Genomic DNA, 8530 nt, shown 5'->3' with positions numbered 1-8530 from the left:
AGTAACTCTTCATTCAGTCAAATGACAATCATTTAGATTCAATGTCCTAAATCACTTTCAAATTCATTTGCATTTCTTTTTAACCCTGTTGTTGTTTTTTAGTAGAGACCATCATGTCTACCCAGATTTTATGGTGACTTCCTGGCTGGCCTCCCTTGTTTCCTATCTTGCAGTCTTCCAGACCACTCTTCAAAACGTTGGCAGAGTGGTCTTTCTTTAATACAAAACTTATCATGTCACTCCATTGCTTAAAATCCTTCACTGGTTGACTATTTCCAAATTTCTTTCTGTGTTTCATAAGAACCTTTATCATCTAGCTATTGTTTATCTTTCAGTTCTTTTCTCTGACTGTGTTCTTCCTTGCCTTCTAGGCTCCAGTCGTACTGAGATTTACATAGTTCCACCAGAGTTATGCTCTGTATTGTCTGGAGTCTTACTATCTGATATTCCCACTGCTTGAATATTTTTTCTCTTGCCATTCCCTTCATTGCCTGGTTAACTCTTTATCCTTTAGAACTTAGCTTAATTATTATACCATCCAGGAGTCTTTTTACTCCTTCTAACCTGAGCTAACTATTCCTCCTAAGTCACCTTGAACTTTCCTTAACATGATATGCAGTTTTCATCACCAGAAAACAAAACACCATACCCTTTAGCTATCAACCTCCCAACCCCCTCACCTTCTCCCCAGCACTAGGCAACCACTAATCTACTTCCTTTCTCTATAGATTTACCTATTCTATACATTTCATATAAATAGAATCATATGTAGTCTTTTGTGACTGGCTTCTTTCATTTAGCATAATGTTTGCAAGGTTCAAGTAACTTTTGATAATTTTAGCTGTATATCTTGGGAGTTTTCAACAGCAGAGCTAGCCAAGACATACCCAAATATGTTTAGGCTAACCTAATCTATTAGTTGAAATCATTTTAAATATCATAACTGACGTTCATTCTGTTGACTGATGTATGTTTTACCAAATATATTTTATATGAAAAAGTTGAAGGTTATAAAGAAACTTATTCTTCAGGTTAGCCTATCATTTTGGGCTTTTTCGAAAGCACATTATACACTGTAAATAAGTTATCTACTTTTCTTCTCAAGAGTTCACTTTGTGCATCATGGAAAGGAAAGAATAAATGGATTGTGTTCAGTCTGTAAATATATCTATACTTATTGAAACTAGCTATTTAAATGTATGTTTCGGGAATATTATTTGATTAAATCTTACTCCCTTATAGAAAAATGTCAGCATGCTCCTGAAACACATAAAGGCTGTCTTTGTTTGACACAATTTGGTATGCTCTTCCTCCAAAAGTTGGTGATGAAAACATAGGGAATAGTTTTAAAATATTGATGAAATACACATTTATTCTTCACAGCACTTGTGAACAGTTGATTTACTGCCAAGAAAAAAATATTAACAGCTTCAGTTTGCTTCATTATGTGTGTAATAAAGTAGCTAATGTTCTTTTCCTCCCTTTTGTAGAAGTAGGAAATGAAGATTTGCATTCTGGGTAGAACTTCCTCTTGGGGAAGCAATAGAAGCCTAGACTGACAATCCCTAAGCCCCAAACCTTGTTAAGTGGGGTTTCAGTCCTGGGGACCTAATGCACTGATTGCTTTCCTGGAAGGAGTCTCACTGCTTTCTCTATTTGGTCCTATTACTGAAGGTCTAATTACATCTCTTATGCTGTTCAATTTCACCAAAGGTTGGGGGCAGAAATCAGAGGTATGGGAGGATGGGAGCAGGGGCACGTCTCTCTCTCTCTCTCTCTCACACACACACACACACACACACACGAACACACACATACTCATGTTGCAGGTTTTGAGAAATGAACTGGTGACCGCACTGGAGTATTTTGTGAGATTTTATCTAAACTACCAAGGGTGTTACTGTGACAAGACAAAATGGAAATGGTTCCAATTCTGTATTATTGCTCTAGTAACAGGGAACCAATTACACTGTCAAAATCTGAGGTACTGGAACTTAAAAGCCCCACAGGACCTCTTCACACCAAACATTTATTTATTTATTTTTGCCATCCGAAAAAGGGCAAGTAAAGCATTTTTATCCCATTGTAAAATGTCATGTACATTCCAGGCTCCTTAAAGCATTTCCTAGCCCACTCTTCCCCCATATACTGTAAACAGGATATGCTATGCTATGTTTTTGTGGAGCCGAAATGAAGACTGTTACCATGGCCTAACAGAGCACAGAATGGAAAGGGAGAGGGGCAGAAGGGAGGTTCATTATTTTTTAAATGGCTTCTCTTTTCCCATAGGAATCCTATAGATCCCACTTAGCAGAAGCTCATTCCAGCACTGATTAAGTGGGAAATACACAGAATCTCAAAAGGTCAGACCTATAATCAGCTGTCCTCAGGGGCTGACATGAGAAACTTCTTAATCCAACTGAAGCTTATTGCCATCTTATAAGAAACTATAGTAGGTAATGTGACATTAAGAAAAAAGTACACACACACGTACGCATGCACATAATATATGCGTGTGTGTGTGCGTGTAATGGAAGAGCCACTGGCTGCTGAAACTCATAGTACTTAGTTTATCTGAAACATTTGTAAGGCAATCATCCCTATAGTGCTTATACTTTATTTAAGTTGTTGATTTGCATTGCTGGAGACTTTGAAGCTATAACACATTAAGTTTACATGGGAATGGCTCTGTATTTACTTGTGAGAAACAATTCACAAATTGGACTTTAAAGGTGTATGCCTTAAAAAAATAGTATGTAAAAGAAATAGGATAATAGAAAAAGAGGAAAAACAAGCAGAATTCTTAAAAAGTTCCCCAAACTGTGTAACTGCAAGCTTGTGATAAACACTCCTTTATGGGAAGCATGTACTTGTGGCGCTGGATGGCTTAGGCTGGACAAAGCTTGGTTTCTTGTCTCTTCAAATGAACTTTTACTTATTTTAGTGAAGAATTATTAGTCAATATTTCATTAAAAAATGACTTTGGTCAAAAGCTGAAGGTGTTTTACTCTTCAGACCTTAAAATGCCATCTCCATTGATGTCCTCACATAAATTTGTAGTCATTTCTATCATCTTTGTACTGAGAGCAGTACCCAAATACAAAATGTTAAATCAGTCATGAACCTTCTTGCTTGCTTATCTGCCTGGAAGAAAATAGATTGTTCCCCACTTCTCTCCTTGGTCCAAGTAGTTACTAAGTTAAGCCTGGAAGAAAATTGACCTTGGAGTTGTCTTGAGCTGGGTGATTGAGAAAAGGTGTGAAGACTTGCCTTTCAACGGTACACCCCTCCCCTCCTTCCTGTAACAGTGATGGAAAAGAAGTAGTATGTGACTTTTTTTTTTCACTATTTGAGTGGTTTTTCCTTATCAGGATTTATAAAAATGATTGTCATTCCCATCTTTCCCCACTCACTAAAAAAAGAATAAGAAAGAAGAATAGAGACTCAGAAACCTTTTCTGCTCAAAGGAAAGCTGGGAGGAGTTCACAACAAGCAGAGACAGTGAAGAGATGATTGTGTCTGTCTGTCCATGGTTCTGAAGATGTCACAGTGAGTAAGAGCATGACTCTTCTGTTTGTGAGAGACACTCAGAGCACAGCAGCCCGGACGTGGGAGAAGCAGTGATGAGGAAGAGTTGCTCCTGTGGGACAGGAGCAGGCACCTGGTGGTCCCATGCATTGAAAGCATGGGAATGGATTTCACATACCAACTGCCTGTGACTGGCTCACGGCAACCCCGACTCATGGTGACTCCATGTGTATCAGAGTAGAACTGTGTTCCCTAAGGTTTTCAGTGGATGATTTTAGGAAGTAGATATCCAGACCGTCTTCCAAGGTGCCTATGGGTAGCCTCAAACTATCGGTTATCAGCCGAGCACGTTAACCATTTGCACCACCCAGGGACTCCTGATTCCACATAACCAAAAAAAAAAAAAAAAACAGAACTCCCTGCCATCGAGTCCATTCTGACTCATAGTGACCCTATAAAACAGAGTAGAACTGCCCCATAGTGTTTCCAAAGGCTGTAAATCTTTATGGAAGCTGACTGCAACATCTTTCTCCCGCAGAGCGGCTGGTGGGTTCAAACTGCCAACCTTTTGGTTAGCAGCTGAGTGCTTTAACCACTGCGTCGCCAGGGCTCCTCTGATTTCACATAGGTGAGTGCACACCTGGCCAAATGACCATGAGAAACTTAGATAACTTCCCTATGCTCATTTTTCTCATCTGCAATATGAGGATAATTGGAGCATTTTCAAAAGTTTCAAGGGAGAATTAAACAAAATAATAAATAAAAATTGATGAGAACAGTGCCTGGCACTTAGTAAGTGCTTATTACAAGTCAGGTGCCCGTTTGTGTTAATATAGTGAAACAAGGACATTCTAAAAGCTGACAAAAATTCTTCCTGCCCTGATCAGCGATGATGGTGATAAGACACTATTACTAGATGTGTTTGCCAAGAGGCACACAGTTTTGGCTTGAATAGGTCAAGTAGGAAATAATTAACTGAAGAAGAGAAATAAGTTGATTAAGCTTTCAATGTAGATCACATAGGTTTGTGTATTGCACCCCTATTAATGACCAAGTGAGGACCAGCTTCTGATGGGCAGCTGATCTTGAGCTGGAAAGAATGCTTTTGAATAGTTACAAATATCCAGGTAATATACTAGCATTATTTAAACATGTACAACATTTTCTGGAGTTCCACAGTTTTGAAATAAGCTTAAAAATTTTAGATTCTGGTGGTATCAGTTAGCCTCGTGCCACTGTAAAGTATATTTGAAAATTCCTTAACAAATATCCCTGTCCAAAAAAGGGAGACAAAGTGCGGCTAGACTCTTGTTTGACAATCTTTTGTATTTAAGTCATATGGAGATTGACCTGTACTATAAGCCATAAAGAATATTGACAGGTCAAATAGAGTACTTCTATCTGTTACTATCTGCTCTAGAAAAATTAATTATCTATGAACACCAGTATGGACATGCCAGGAATCTTAAATCAGCACTAATTTTTACTGAATAAGGAAAATATCATACACATTTTCTCTAATCCATGTTCACTGGCTCAATCATTTGAGGAATCAACATTTGTGAATATTCAACAAATTAATAAATTGCACCTTCATATTTTCTGAGAATAACTTTCAGTTGAGGAAAGTACAGAACACAATGGGATTTGGTTATTTTGTTAATGCAGAAAAAAATTGATGAAATGCCATTCTGCTTCATTTGAACCTAACCCATGTTACGTGAAAACAAGCCTTAATTTTCATATACTTATTGAGGGCCTACTATGTAACGTGTACTGTTGTAGGCACTGGAATTCAATGGAGAACATGTCTTATAATGTCATATGTTCGAGTGGAGGGAGACATGAAATAAGCAAATAAAGGAGTAAACAAACAAGATTGGTTCATATTGTGATAAACTTGATATAGAAAATACCCAACTTGGGCGGGGGAGTGTTGCCTTAGGGGAGGCTTCCTTAAGGTGAGGAGCTCTGGTGGTGCAGTGGTTAAGAGCTCGGCTGCTAACCAAAAGGTCGGCAGTTCGAATCTACCCGCTGCTCCTTGGAAACCCTATGGGGACACTTCTACTCTGACATAGGGTTGTTACAAGCCAGAATTGACTGGACGTCAATGGATTTGGTTTTATTTTTTCCTGAAGGTGACATAGAGCTGAGACATGAAGAATGGGAAGGTGGCAGTCATGCAGCGGAACACTGTGGGCAGGAAAAAGCTCAGCATATCTGGTAGGTCAAAAGGTGCCCAGCATGTCTGGAACATAAGCTAGAAAGGGAGTAGTATCTAAGGCATGAGTTCTAGAAGGAAGCAAGGTTTGGACCAGGTAGGCTCTGGGAACTATATTAAAGTTTAGGATTTAGAAGCCACTGATTATATGTGTTTGTGCATGCGTGTGTATATATGTATGTGTGTGTGACAGAGATTTAGTTAAGCAACTGAATTATTCTGTGTTTTTTTTTTTTTTAACCAGATTATTTTTGCTTCCACAAAGAGAAGACTGCAGCAGCTGGGAAAGCTGCACATTTCAAGTGGAGTGTCTTTTTTAAAGAAAACGTGCTGCTTGAGAGAGATGTTTTCACGCAGACACAACACACACATATGTGTGTGTATGTCACACACATGTCACATTTCTTTTTTAAAGCAGGACATGGCCTTGCCTAATTTACATTTTAAATTAACAACCTAACTACAGGGCGAACAATAGATTGTACGAGGGCAAGACTGGAAACAGGGATGCCAATTAGGCAGCTATTGTAATAGTCTAGGCAAGAGATGGTGGTGGCTTGAACTAAGGTGGGGGCTGGGGCAAAAGTGCTCTGTTAATGTGTATGGGGTGTATTTTGGAGGGAGAGTCAATAAGACTAGGTGATGGATTGAATGTAGGAGTTGAGTCACAGGAAAATTAATATGGGTTGTAGTATAATAAAAGGCAAGGAGTGGGTAGGTGTTTAACACGACAGACCTTTGTTGCAGAAAAACACTCTGGCCTCCCATAAATCACTGTAGCATGCAACATCAGGAACTCAAAAGGATCAAAAAACTCCATTAGCACTGAACCGTAGCATCTCCATAATAGACATATTTAACAAAATGATATTAGTGCTAGTCATTTTTCTTGTTATGCATATCTGAGAAAGTGGGCCAGAGAAGTATAAAATAGTACATAGAGTGTGATTGCTTTGTTACTGAGAATACAGGAGAAAAACTGAATGAAAAGCCGGCTGTTCTAAGCTGGGAGGCAAGCACACTCCATGTTCCCTCAAACCCTCGAATCTCGTGTGCTATGTTCAGCATGTTTTCCCTGCTGTGGCTCAGGACAGTGGGTGCTGCTGATGTTTCTTCTCCATGAGTATGTTTTTCAAACACTTGTTGTTGTTGTTATGTACCATCCAGTCGATTCCGACTCATAGTGACCCTATAGGACGGCGTAGAACAGCCCCATAGGGTTTGCGAGGAGCAGCTGGTGGATTCAAACTGCCGACCATTTGGTTAGCAGCCAAGCTCTTAACCACTGTGCCACCTGGGCTCCTTTTCAAACACTAGGTGTGACCTAATAGTGGGTAATAAAATCAAATTAGTGAGTCTTGACCGACATTGGGGAAAATAAATAGCAGAATAGAAAACATTGTGGTGTGTCATACAGTACTGTTTTTTGAAATCTTTGTTTCATTTTTATATACTCATGTATGTATCACAATGCAAAATTAATTTCTTACAATTGGTCTTGGTTTAAAAGAAGAGTTAGAAAGCTACTACCTTCAGGTACATTCTCTGGGGAAGCCCCAGTTTCTTCCTTCAATAAAACAGTCCAAATGCCTCGAAATAGGTTTATTTTCTTAACTACATTAACAGTATATCTTTATGACAAGTAGCCATGGATGAATTGAGAAGGCATTAGAGATCAATTATTTCGTGTGTTGTGGGTCATGGAAAAGAGATGGGGACCCTAAAGCCTGCCAAGAGACTGGGATAATGGGAGGGGTCTGCGGAAAGGTGTTTTCCAGAAAACCAGATGAAGACAACAGAGCACCAAGCCCACAGTCAGAAGCATGTTTTAGTTTGGGACGGGGTTTGAAAGAAGAGTGGAGGGTCCCATAGGCAATCTTCGCCTACCACTGTTTTGCTTATATTCACCTTTGGATACCCAACACTGGGAATGGGAGGCCTGTAATTAACATCTAAAGAGTTTCTAGAAGTGTCATTTCTTCCTAATTGAGAATTCAGGTACCCAGGAATGTCATCACATGTTTCATAGCTCTGCATCCCTATTCACTAGGCCAAACCCCAATTATTGGACTTGTGCTATAGATATCACCTCTATCTGATTTCTTCATGCCCTATGGAGAATTGAATAGTCATAACAAAGTCAAATTATATGGAAAGAATAGAGAGATAGAATCCCTTCTAGTTACAGACTTAGTGAGTGTCCAAGATTCCTCCCAAAAGTTGCAAAAGAAAGGGTTCAAAAGTTTAGAGTGACTATAAAAAAGCTTTTTGTTCTCTAACCAGGGCACCTCATTGAGACAGAAGTAGCTGCACATGGCTGGGCTCAAGTCTCTGCTCCCAGCCTTTCTTTTGAAGGCTATTACTTCTCATGGAAGGGCAAGTCATGAGTAATTGATCAGTAGCCAATTCTGAATCTAACATCTGAGGGTGCTAAAGTGAGGAACTTGTGATAAACAATAAAACATTGGAGCAATCCCTTGTTTTTCTTCCCAGCTTGCTTTAAATGCTATTGTGTCATTAGCTTTATCAGATAAATCTAACACTGGAATGGAAACCAAGATTGACTTACCAGAAAGTTTTCTTAATGAAAGATAAGATTGAAGTATCAATATCATGCCTTTCATTGCTTCTAATTAAGCCTCTGACCACTTTTTAAATTGGGTGTGGAGGGAATCAACCACTCGTTTGTCAGTTCATTGTACTGTGATGTCCTGCAGATTGCTCTGATGCTGTAAGTTATGCCAGCCATATTTCAAATGCTAGCAGGGTCACCCATGGTGG

This window comes from Trichechus manatus, unplaced genomic scaffold (assembly GCF_000243295.1).
Source record: "Trichechus manatus latirostris isolate Lorelei unplaced genomic scaffold, TriManLat1.0 scaffold00107, whole genome shotgun sequence".
In the NCBI taxonomy this organism is placed as follows: domain Eukaryota; kingdom Metazoa; phylum Chordata; class Mammalia; order Sirenia; family Trichechidae; genus Trichechus; species Trichechus manatus.
This window is presented reverse-complemented; position numbering follows the sequence as displayed.